A 9,591-nucleotide genomic window follows, 5' to 3' on the forward strand; every position below is an offset into this window, starting at 1 on the left:
CCACTGCAAAGGAATACACACATTTGTGAATTCCTGGCACATTTGCAGGCCTGCATTTATTCCTTTTTAGAGCTGGAGTTTCAGGCAAACTGTTAGACCAAAGGCTCAATTGGATGCCATTGGAGATGTGCAAGGGTATCCGAGACATCCACAGAAGGCTGGCAGGGATGAGACAGTCCCCAAGGAAGACTTGTGCCCTTTTGCATTGGCAGAGGGAGGCCAGGGAGATGCCATCAGGCATCTCAAATGCCTTAGCTGTCCTTACTTAGGCAAATACGCTTCTGAAAGTTATAGGGAAGATGTTTGTGGTTAAGGTCAGACAAGCTGTTCACTGGGCCACAAACACACAAAAAATAAACCACAAATGATTGACTATGCGAGGCAAGGATAGAAATTACTGTCATGTGAGGGTATGATCATTTTGTAATGCTGGCTGCTGCAAATTTTGTGCAAATATTTATTCGTGGAGAAAGGACAGTTCAGGCTTCCTTTTCAAAACTTAAATGTTTCTGATGTTTAAAAAAAAAAAAAAGAAAAAAAAGTCAAACATCTTAGCTCTTAGTACCTGGGCTTTGCTGAAGGTCTCTAGGCCCCTTTCCGGGATTCAAAGGAAGAAGCCATCTCACACTGCAGCCCTGGCCCCATCCTCAGCTGAAGAAGAGGGGAAGTTGAGTCACAGTCTAGGAATCACTGAGGACATCCTAACACCTAAAATAGCTGCAAGAATACAGCCAGCCCTGCCATTTAGGTGCTGAAGGAACAGCACAGGGAGTGGAGTGATAGGACAAGGGGTAACAGTTTTAAGCTGAAAGTGGGTAGATTTAGATTGGATATTAGAAAGAAATTTTTCACTGTGAGGGTGGTGAGGCACTGGAACAGGTTGCCCAGAGAAGCTGTGGATGCCCCATCCCTGGAGGTGTCCAAGGCCAGGCTGGATGAGGCTTTGAGCAACCTGGGCTAGTGGGAGGTGTCCCTGCCCATGGCAGGGGGGTTGGAACTCGATGATCTTTAAGGTCCTTTCCAACCCAAACCATTCTATGGTTCTATGACTCTGTGTTGGGCCCTGGGGTTACAGGAAGAAACGTGGAGCCAGTTGCACTTTGCAGTTAGGTTCAGGCTCCTCTGCAGCCCTACACAGGGGATGGTGTGTAGCTCGGCATGCCTTGCCAAGGGTGCTGCAAGGGACGGGATGTCGAGCAAGACCTGCAGCAATTGTCTGACTTCTGGCCTTGACCCAGAGCCTTGTGCGGGAGAGTTTTTGCAGCAGGGCCACAGTGCAGGCGGCAGCGTGAGGAGCCTCTGCTGCCGGCGGCTGCACAGAGTCTGCTTGCAGCACACCCGGACACTCCAAGGTGTTGCAAGTGTTGTCCTCGGTTTCTTTTCCTGCATTATGTTCTACAAGGTAATGACAATTTGCACTGCTGCCCATTTTTCAGCACTAAATAGTTTGCTAAGAAATAGCCTCTTTGTTCTGTCTGTTTCTTTGTTCCCCAGGTATTTTTGCCTTTGGTCCCCCCCGGCTCCATCTTCCCTGCTTCTGCAGTGCCTTTCACACCCTGCCTGCTTTGTTTTGATTTAAAATCAGCATTATTTTCTCTCCAGCTAGCAGATGCCCCGAAGGCTTCTCAGAAATACTTCAATTTTTTTACTTTTCCCTCAGAAGGCCAAATTAGGGAGATTTTGACATAAACGATTAGTTGCATGTAGAAAAGACAAGCTACGGCCTTGCTTTCCATGATTTCAGACTATTAAATGCTAAAACCTCTCCCCTAAATGTTTTGGTTTTTTGTTTGTTGGGTTTTTTTTCACAGTAGCTACAACAGTTGATGGATCCCTTGCAAGTAAAGGCTGGTTTGTGTGGAAAAATCTGGCAGCTGATGACAGCCTGAAATTAATTTATTTTCTCTTGCATATGAACATTTTCCGGTAAAACAGTCATCCTGGATCATTACCCAAGTTGAGCGATTCAGGTGAAAATGATAAATATTTGTGTTGAATCGTGGTGTTTGTGATACTCATTGAAGGCAATATCAGCTCTTGTTGCTAAGCAACAGTGCCCGTTTACATAAAAAGGTAGAGATGCATTTTCTGTCCCCATAATGTGCAAAAAGATTATCCTAGTTTATTTTATAAGGAAGAGTTAATGGGTTTATTCTGCAGAGAAAATTTCCCATGTCTCCTTCTTCATCCTTTCTAATAAGATTAAATTCTCTTAACTAACAAGGTTCTATTTCACTTAAGTAGTAGAAATTATCCTAAATAAAGCCATGTACTGTCACAGCAGTGTTACATTAAAAGCTGTGGCTCCTCCAACAGTCCGTTCTCATATTGGGAAGTTTACATGACTAGGAAAAATCATGTCACCCGTGACAAGATACCTTATATTTAAAATACCAAATTATACAAGTGCCAAGCAAATATAATAGATATAACAAGTGTTCTCGTTACACAACTCTGAAGTGTGTATGTCAATTTTGAACATTAGATTCTACTGTTTATATTTCTTTCATCATGCAAAGCTGATCCAGGGGCTTTCTGCTGCCTGCTTCTTGCTGAGAAAGACAGCACCTCAGAGGGCAAGGGAGACCTCTCCCAAAGGCCTGTTCTCTGGAGACAGTGGTCCTTGAGCAGATCGTTGCAGTCTGAACAACCTTTCCTTTGCTGAAGATGTGTTGGCATCTGAATTATTAATTTATTGAAGAAAAGGAGTATGGGGTTTTTTTCAGATTCACTCAAGACAAGGTTCAGATGAGAACCTGGGAGGTTCAGTTCCAAATCGATTAAGAGTTTGTGGTTCTATATCATAAATAACTAAATATTGCTGTAGTATCACACAAAGTTTCGCTACTGGGGGGGGCTTGGACTTCAGTGCTCACCCAGTGTGAAAGCAGTATATCCAGTACATGCATTTATCTTCATCATAGTTTCTGAGTAGTGACATTAGTTAATGTCACAGCTCTTGATTTTCCCAGAATGTTGTTGTGTTTCCTCATAGCCTGAACAGATTCAGAATGCAGAGGACTCTCTCATACTGAGACATGTAGTTATTTCTTGGCCTACTATTATTGATAACATCTGTCTTGGTATTATAATCTAGTTCTCTGCTGCACTGGCAGCCAAGAAATGTGGTGCTTCGGGATCAAAAGTATTTCTGGGTTTGTTCTTGAAAAAAAATTTTTTTTAGATGAAACTAATTCCCCGTGAATTGTGAAATGAGATCAGTTTCACTGACACAGAACCAAAATATTTTCAAAACAGTTTTAAAACTTATTTTAAATACTGTGCTTTTGATTTTGGGTTGGATAAAACCTCTGTTACATTCCTGTTCTTCCCAGTCTGACCTGCCTCCTGACCAACCTGACCAGCCTCCCTCCAAAAATGTCTCCTTTCACTGTTCGAACAAAACTTCTCAAAAACAATTCAATGAAATGATAGCAGTTTCCAAATAAAGCATTTGGAGTTCATCAACATGTATCATTTTACTGGGTTTAGCATGATTCATTTGGATGTATAGCTCTACTCTGCAAGCACTTTTAGAATTGTTTTCTCGTCGTTCAGGATAAAACAAATTTTGAAACCTGCAGTGTTTTAGGGGAAAATGGCATTTGCAGATTTGTGTTAGCTCTTTCCAGGAGACATGGCTTGCCGTGCTTGATCACTCACTGTTCCTCTAGTATGGATGGCAAACTGTAACACACCCCCCTCACCTGTGCAAGCACAGAGTGATCCTTAAATATATCTTACAGAAAGGTCAACTGCTAATCACAAGCAATGATAGGAAACAGAATAAAAACACTGCCAGATTTTACAGGTTCCTACAGAATTAGATCTTTTCCTGGCAAAAAAATACCCCATGGTTAGTTGACAACTCTGCTCACACACTTTTAATATCTTTTCAAGTCCCCTTTTGACCCTGATCCCCTGTTAGGCCAGCAGCGAGCTGCCGGTCCTGCTCTACACTTCCCCACCATCCTGGCTTCTCCTGGAATTTCCTAATAAAACCATCTCATTTAATATAAATCTCCCAGAGTGGAAAAAAAAAAAATCACAATCTGATAAGACCAAGAGAATGAGCAGCCGAAACCCGACCCTGCGGCAGACTGGCTTTCCGCAGCGTGGGGTTCAGCCAAGGCGTGGGGCGGCCACGCTGCCGCTGGCTTGAACAAGGGCTCCATCTGCGGGAAAAGGACCAGCACCCTGCCCAGGGGATGTTACAGCCTTCTGAGAAGAAGAGGAGAAAAACCTCGAGGTGTTTCTCTTTCTCCAAATGCATTGTGAATTACTGTTTGCTAAAATACATTGCATGCAAAACCCACATGGAAAAATTAACTCTCTAGATCCACGTTCCAGTAGCAAACAAAGCAAAATACTTGCTGCTGAGGTGGTGATGCTGACGGTTAAGGATTTGCTTTCTCTGATTTTTTACAACTTTAGGACTTGCCTGGAACCAGTACCAGTACAGGCTGCCTGAGCATTTCATGTGTGAGAACAAACTGGGAATGCACCCATAAGTGGCTGTGTGTGTGCACACGGGCACACTGCTCCCTCTCCAGCTGCATTCCCACTCTTTTTTTTCTTTCTTTTTTTTTTTTTTTTTTTTTTTTTTTTTTTTCAGTTTGTTGTTGCCATACATGCAAAGCGTGGGTGTTTGGCTTTGTACCTGTCAGAAGGAACCCGTCTTTTGTACGTGTCCCCTTGCTGTGTCTGAGTCTGTCCGATGTCACTCGGTGGCAGCAGCAGCTGCATTCCTGGCTAGTTTTACAGCAGGAGAGCAGCTGAATGTTGATGGTCCTAGAAATGCCTAACAAGGTGAACATTTTCTCGCAGCTCTTGTTTGTGACAATCTGCCAGGCAGTTCCCTGTTACTTTTTTTTATTACTTCAGGTAATTTGTCTGTGAGCGGGCCATCTTCTGAGTTTATATATGGCTAAGTGCAATCCCTCTGTTCAGCAACGGAGAAACGTGCCTCACTGATAGCTGGGGTCTCTTCTGCCCATAGGGAAATGATGGTGTTTTATTTCTGAGGACAGACACCTCTGCTCCGTAGCTGTTGTCTGTTATTTCTGACATCAGCTAATGAAGGGTCCCATGCTAGATGGTCTTAATATTTTTTTTCTTTAGGAGGTCCAAGCTCAGTTGCTTGTTAACAAGAGAGGAGGTTTTGTTCAAGGTCCCCACACATGGACCTGCATTTTGCAGTCTGTGTTTTAGAGAATACCCAGCCTTGCTTGTGAAAATTATTCCTTGGGGCCTTAGAGGTTATGGATCTGTATCAGTGATCTCTTCACACGGGAACCCTCCTATAGCTTGGCAAACTTGTTTATTTAGCATGAGCCCAAGGTCCAGTGACTCTGGGTAAAACGTGAAACACTGCTGTAAATTTGCTCTGTCTCAGTCTGTGTAATTTTTTTGTAGAAAAACCACAAATCTATCAAGCCACTAAATGTCCTGATATCCACAGACAGCAAAACCCAGAGCTATCACAACTGAATACAATACAGGATTCACTTTTCAAAATGCATCCTTTCCTACACAGCGCTGTGCCAGCTGAGTAGAGCCAGTCAACACAAGCCCTGATGGGCTCCCTGCCCCTTTTCTTGGGGCTGTGCTGCTCCCCTTCCTCACCCAGTTCTCTTTGCTGAGCAGCCTGGACATGCCACGTGCAGCCCTGCCAGCCACCGGTGGGTCCTGGGGCAGGATCCCATGTGTACACAGAGGGGCCGAGCCACAGCTTGGCTTCGGGGTGTGTGCTGCAGCGTGTTGTGTTTCCATCCAGATATTTCTCTGAGCGTATTGGTGACTTGCCCAGGAGCTGGATATCAAACTGAGGCTTCCCAGGCCTTTGTTTCAAGAGGATTTTTCTTCATTTAAGTAGATAGTGTATTTCTACATAAAAATTAAAATAAAAATCTGGTAAGTAGCTTTGGTTAAGGCATAAAAGTGGTAGCTTTTTACCTGAAGTATTAGCTGGAAGCTGTTATGCTTTAACAGCAATCCTTTTGACTCTGTGGATGAGAAGCTCAACATGAGCCGGCAGTGTGCACTTGCATCCCAGAAGGGGAACCATGTCCTGGGCTGCATCAAAAGCAGCATTAGCAGCAGGTCAAAGGAGGTGATTCTCCCCCTTGACTCTTCTCTCTTGAGACCCCACCTGGAGTACTGTGTTCAGATGTGGGGCCCCCAACATAAAAAAAGACCTGGACCTGTTGGAGAGAGTCCAGAGGAGAGCCACGAAATTAATCAGAGGGCTGGAGCACCTCTCCTATGAGAGAGTTGGGGTTGTTCAGCCTGGAGAAGAGAAGGCTCCAAGGAGACCTTATAGCAGCCTACCAGTACCTGAAGGGGGCTACAGGAGAGATGGGGAGGAACTCTTTATCAGGGAGTGTAGTGAGAGGACAAAGGGTAATGGATATGAGCTAAAAGAGGGTAAATTTAGACTAGACATTAGGAAGAAATTTTTCACTGTGAGGGTAGTGAGACACTGGAACAGGTTGCCCAGAGAAGTTGTGGGTGCCCCATCCCTGGAGGTGTTCAAGGCCAGGCTGGATGAGGCTTTGAGCAACCTGGGCTAGTGGAGGGTGTCCCTGCCCATGGCAGGGGGGTTGGAACTTGATGATCTTTAAGGTCCTTTCCAACCCAAACCATTCTATGATTCTATGATTATTATAGCTGACCAAAGGTGTCTCCTAATTATTAGCCATATCCAAATCCCTACAACTTTAATGAGGAAAGGCCTTTCCTTGCTGTAGTAGCTCAGTTTCTGAATTATACTGTGTATTCTTGTCTGGTTTAAGTTTTCTTTTGAAACGCATCACAGAAGAGGTAGGAAATCCTTTTACTGTCCTCCTTCTGCATATATAACTGTTTGCTTACATTGTGAAACATCAAGGCTATAACCATTAGCAGTGCACTGCACTATTTCCCCCCTAGTGTTACCGAAGTAAACATTTCCATAATAGGTATCCCAAAAGCTCCCTAGGGAAGAAAAGTATGTATTGTAATGCTGGAAGGTTTCCTTTGCTTGCTTTCAGCACTGTTAACACCATGTCCTTGCTGTGCTCTGATTAATTACCCAGCTTTTATCGTGATTAGCACATTTACCATTAGGCTGGCCAGCTGTCAAGCTAAGTTCAATCACAGCAGACAAGTGCTAACTGCTTTTGTGATTTTACGTTTCTAACTGATCATCCCAAGAAGATATAAGGCCCAAATCTCCCAGCCCTGCTTATTCTGGGCAGAAAAATACTCCTTCCTGCACAAATAATGGTAGTGGCTTAATTAACCTAACTTGAAGAGGGCATTGCACAACAGCAGAATTGAACCAATTTTCTTTTTTTTTTTCCCTCCCCAAACAAATTGTATGCAGTTTAGATAGTGGAATTGCTTATGTGTCCAATATTCAATTACATCTGTCTCTAGAGGAGAAAACACTTATCGGACAACTTGGGTATCACTTTGCCTACTTCTGCAGTGCGCACATTGATACTGATGCGCAACAGGAAGTCGGGATGAAGAGGCGAGGAAAAGTGAAGATGGTTTTCTTACAGGTCTTTGCATCGCTACTTGTCACTGTACTCGTACAATGGAGAGAGCAGACAGAGCTATCATCCAGAAGCATCACTTGAAAAAAACCAACAAAACTTATCCTCCTCTTTTTTTGGTGGCGGGGAATGAATTGTGTCTTGATTGAGACAATCCTGCTGTGATTTGAGAAAGTCTAAATCTACAATGTCAGGTTCCAGCACCTGTGCTATGCAGCAGCTCAGCACACATATGCTTTCTTTTACTTTATGGACCACCTCATCTGGTGCTGCTTCACTGTGTGGCTCCTATGATTTTTGTCACTGCCATAGTGATCTAATTCTTATTTGCAGGCAAAATGACTGTGGAATGCATAGGATATCGTGGTTTATTGAGGTTAGATTTCTTTTCAGATTTCAGGGAGAAGCAAATGTGTGCATGTGCACTGGGAGCTCACTCAAGATATCATGAGAAACTCCTCAGTCATTAGGTAACCTGGTCTGCTTGCAGACTGCGAAGCCAGAACTTTGATTTAGAAATTACATCAGTGAAGGAAGCTCCTTTGTGGAAAACAACTACTGTCATCTGTAGAGAAGCTCATATTTACACTACCTAGTGTTCAAATGTCTTTAAAACAGCTGGGTTATGGGGGCAGGGGAGGAAGGCCACAACACACCTACTCTTATGACATTGTCTCTTGCTGTCTACTAGCTTATTTCTTCCTCTACTAAAACTCAGGGTCTGTAGGGACAAATCAATCTCTGAGCACTGGGCATGAAACAAGAATAGACTTTCAGAACAGCAAATACAGTTTAGGTCTAATGTAGGGGAACAAGGAGATGCTGAATTAGGATTTGACTTCTGGGACATGAAGATTTCCCTTAAGAGACCAGAAGAAGAAGGCTTTGCCCTTAAGCAAAATGGAAGAGGAGGTTATGGAGGACCCAACACGGCTGGAAGGAGAGCTGACAGGAATGTAAACAAAGATCTAGATGTAAACAAGGGAACGAATTTGCTCGAAAATAGTGTGTTGTTTTTAGTTAACAGCCAATAATAAGTTTTGTAGATGACGTATTCACAGTAGTAAAAGACTATAAAAGTAGTTGTAGAAGAGCAATAAAGGGATTCTTCTTCACCACCTACCGGAGTTCGCTCTTCGATCCCGTCATTACAGCCTAATAATTTCCATTTCTAGAGTATTAAGGTAAGTAGGTTGAAACTGCCTAAAAAGTGTAGTATAGTTGATGTAGCACAAGTATTTCACTGTCCCCAAGTAGCTTGTATACAGGTGGCTGGATTTTTACAATTGTTGCTTGGTAAAAGTTGTTAAGACCACAGGGACAGATGATGCTCTTTGCAACAGGGACAGCTGATGCTCTCTCTGAGACTTAGAGATGGCTGACATGGTTTTTACCAGGTAAACCAGATGGAGTATTTCCTGGGTTGAATAAGCCAGAGTTGTGCCCTGCTTGTTACTAACAAAAGTCACTTTTTTTTCTTTTTTGGTACATGCCACCATTATGATCTTCTAGATTCAGGTATTTTAATCCTTTAACTTCCTCCAGAAACAATGCCCAACCTTTACTGGTGGATTTGCAGGCTGCACGTGGAAACTTATATGAGATGCCTCTGTTCTTTTCTCATGGTCAGAGTCAGAGTCAGGCTCTGAGCTGAGGTTCCTAGAGGTGGATTTCTGTATTGCTTGATCCTCTTTAAATAAAAATTGCATTTAAATATACTGCTATTTAACAACTGCTCTCCAGAAAAATCTAACCTCTCCTCTGTAATATTTCTCTCTTTTGTTCTAATTTATCCTTTAAACAGCAGTATGCAATTCAATGGCACTAATCCATGGACTTTACAGTGCAGAAGAGGACAAATAAGTGTCTGCTCACAAATAAGTATGGTTATCCCCTTTTCCAGATGCCATCAAGGCTAATTTATCTAAGTCGCAGATGACACCAAGGAAAAGTTAGATTGTGAGAATGGGTTCTCTTTTATAGAAGTGGAAAAAAAACATTTAAACATAGCATGCTTCTGCTCTGTGGGCTATAGCCTTCTCAGTGCTCT

Source organism: Pterocles gutturalis, unplaced genomic scaffold (genome assembly GCF_000699245.1).
Source record: "Pterocles gutturalis isolate BGI_N339 unplaced genomic scaffold, ASM69924v1 scaffold16948, whole genome shotgun sequence".
Classification (NCBI taxonomy): domain Eukaryota; kingdom Metazoa; phylum Chordata; class Aves; order Pterocliformes; family Pteroclidae; genus Pterocles; species Pterocles gutturalis.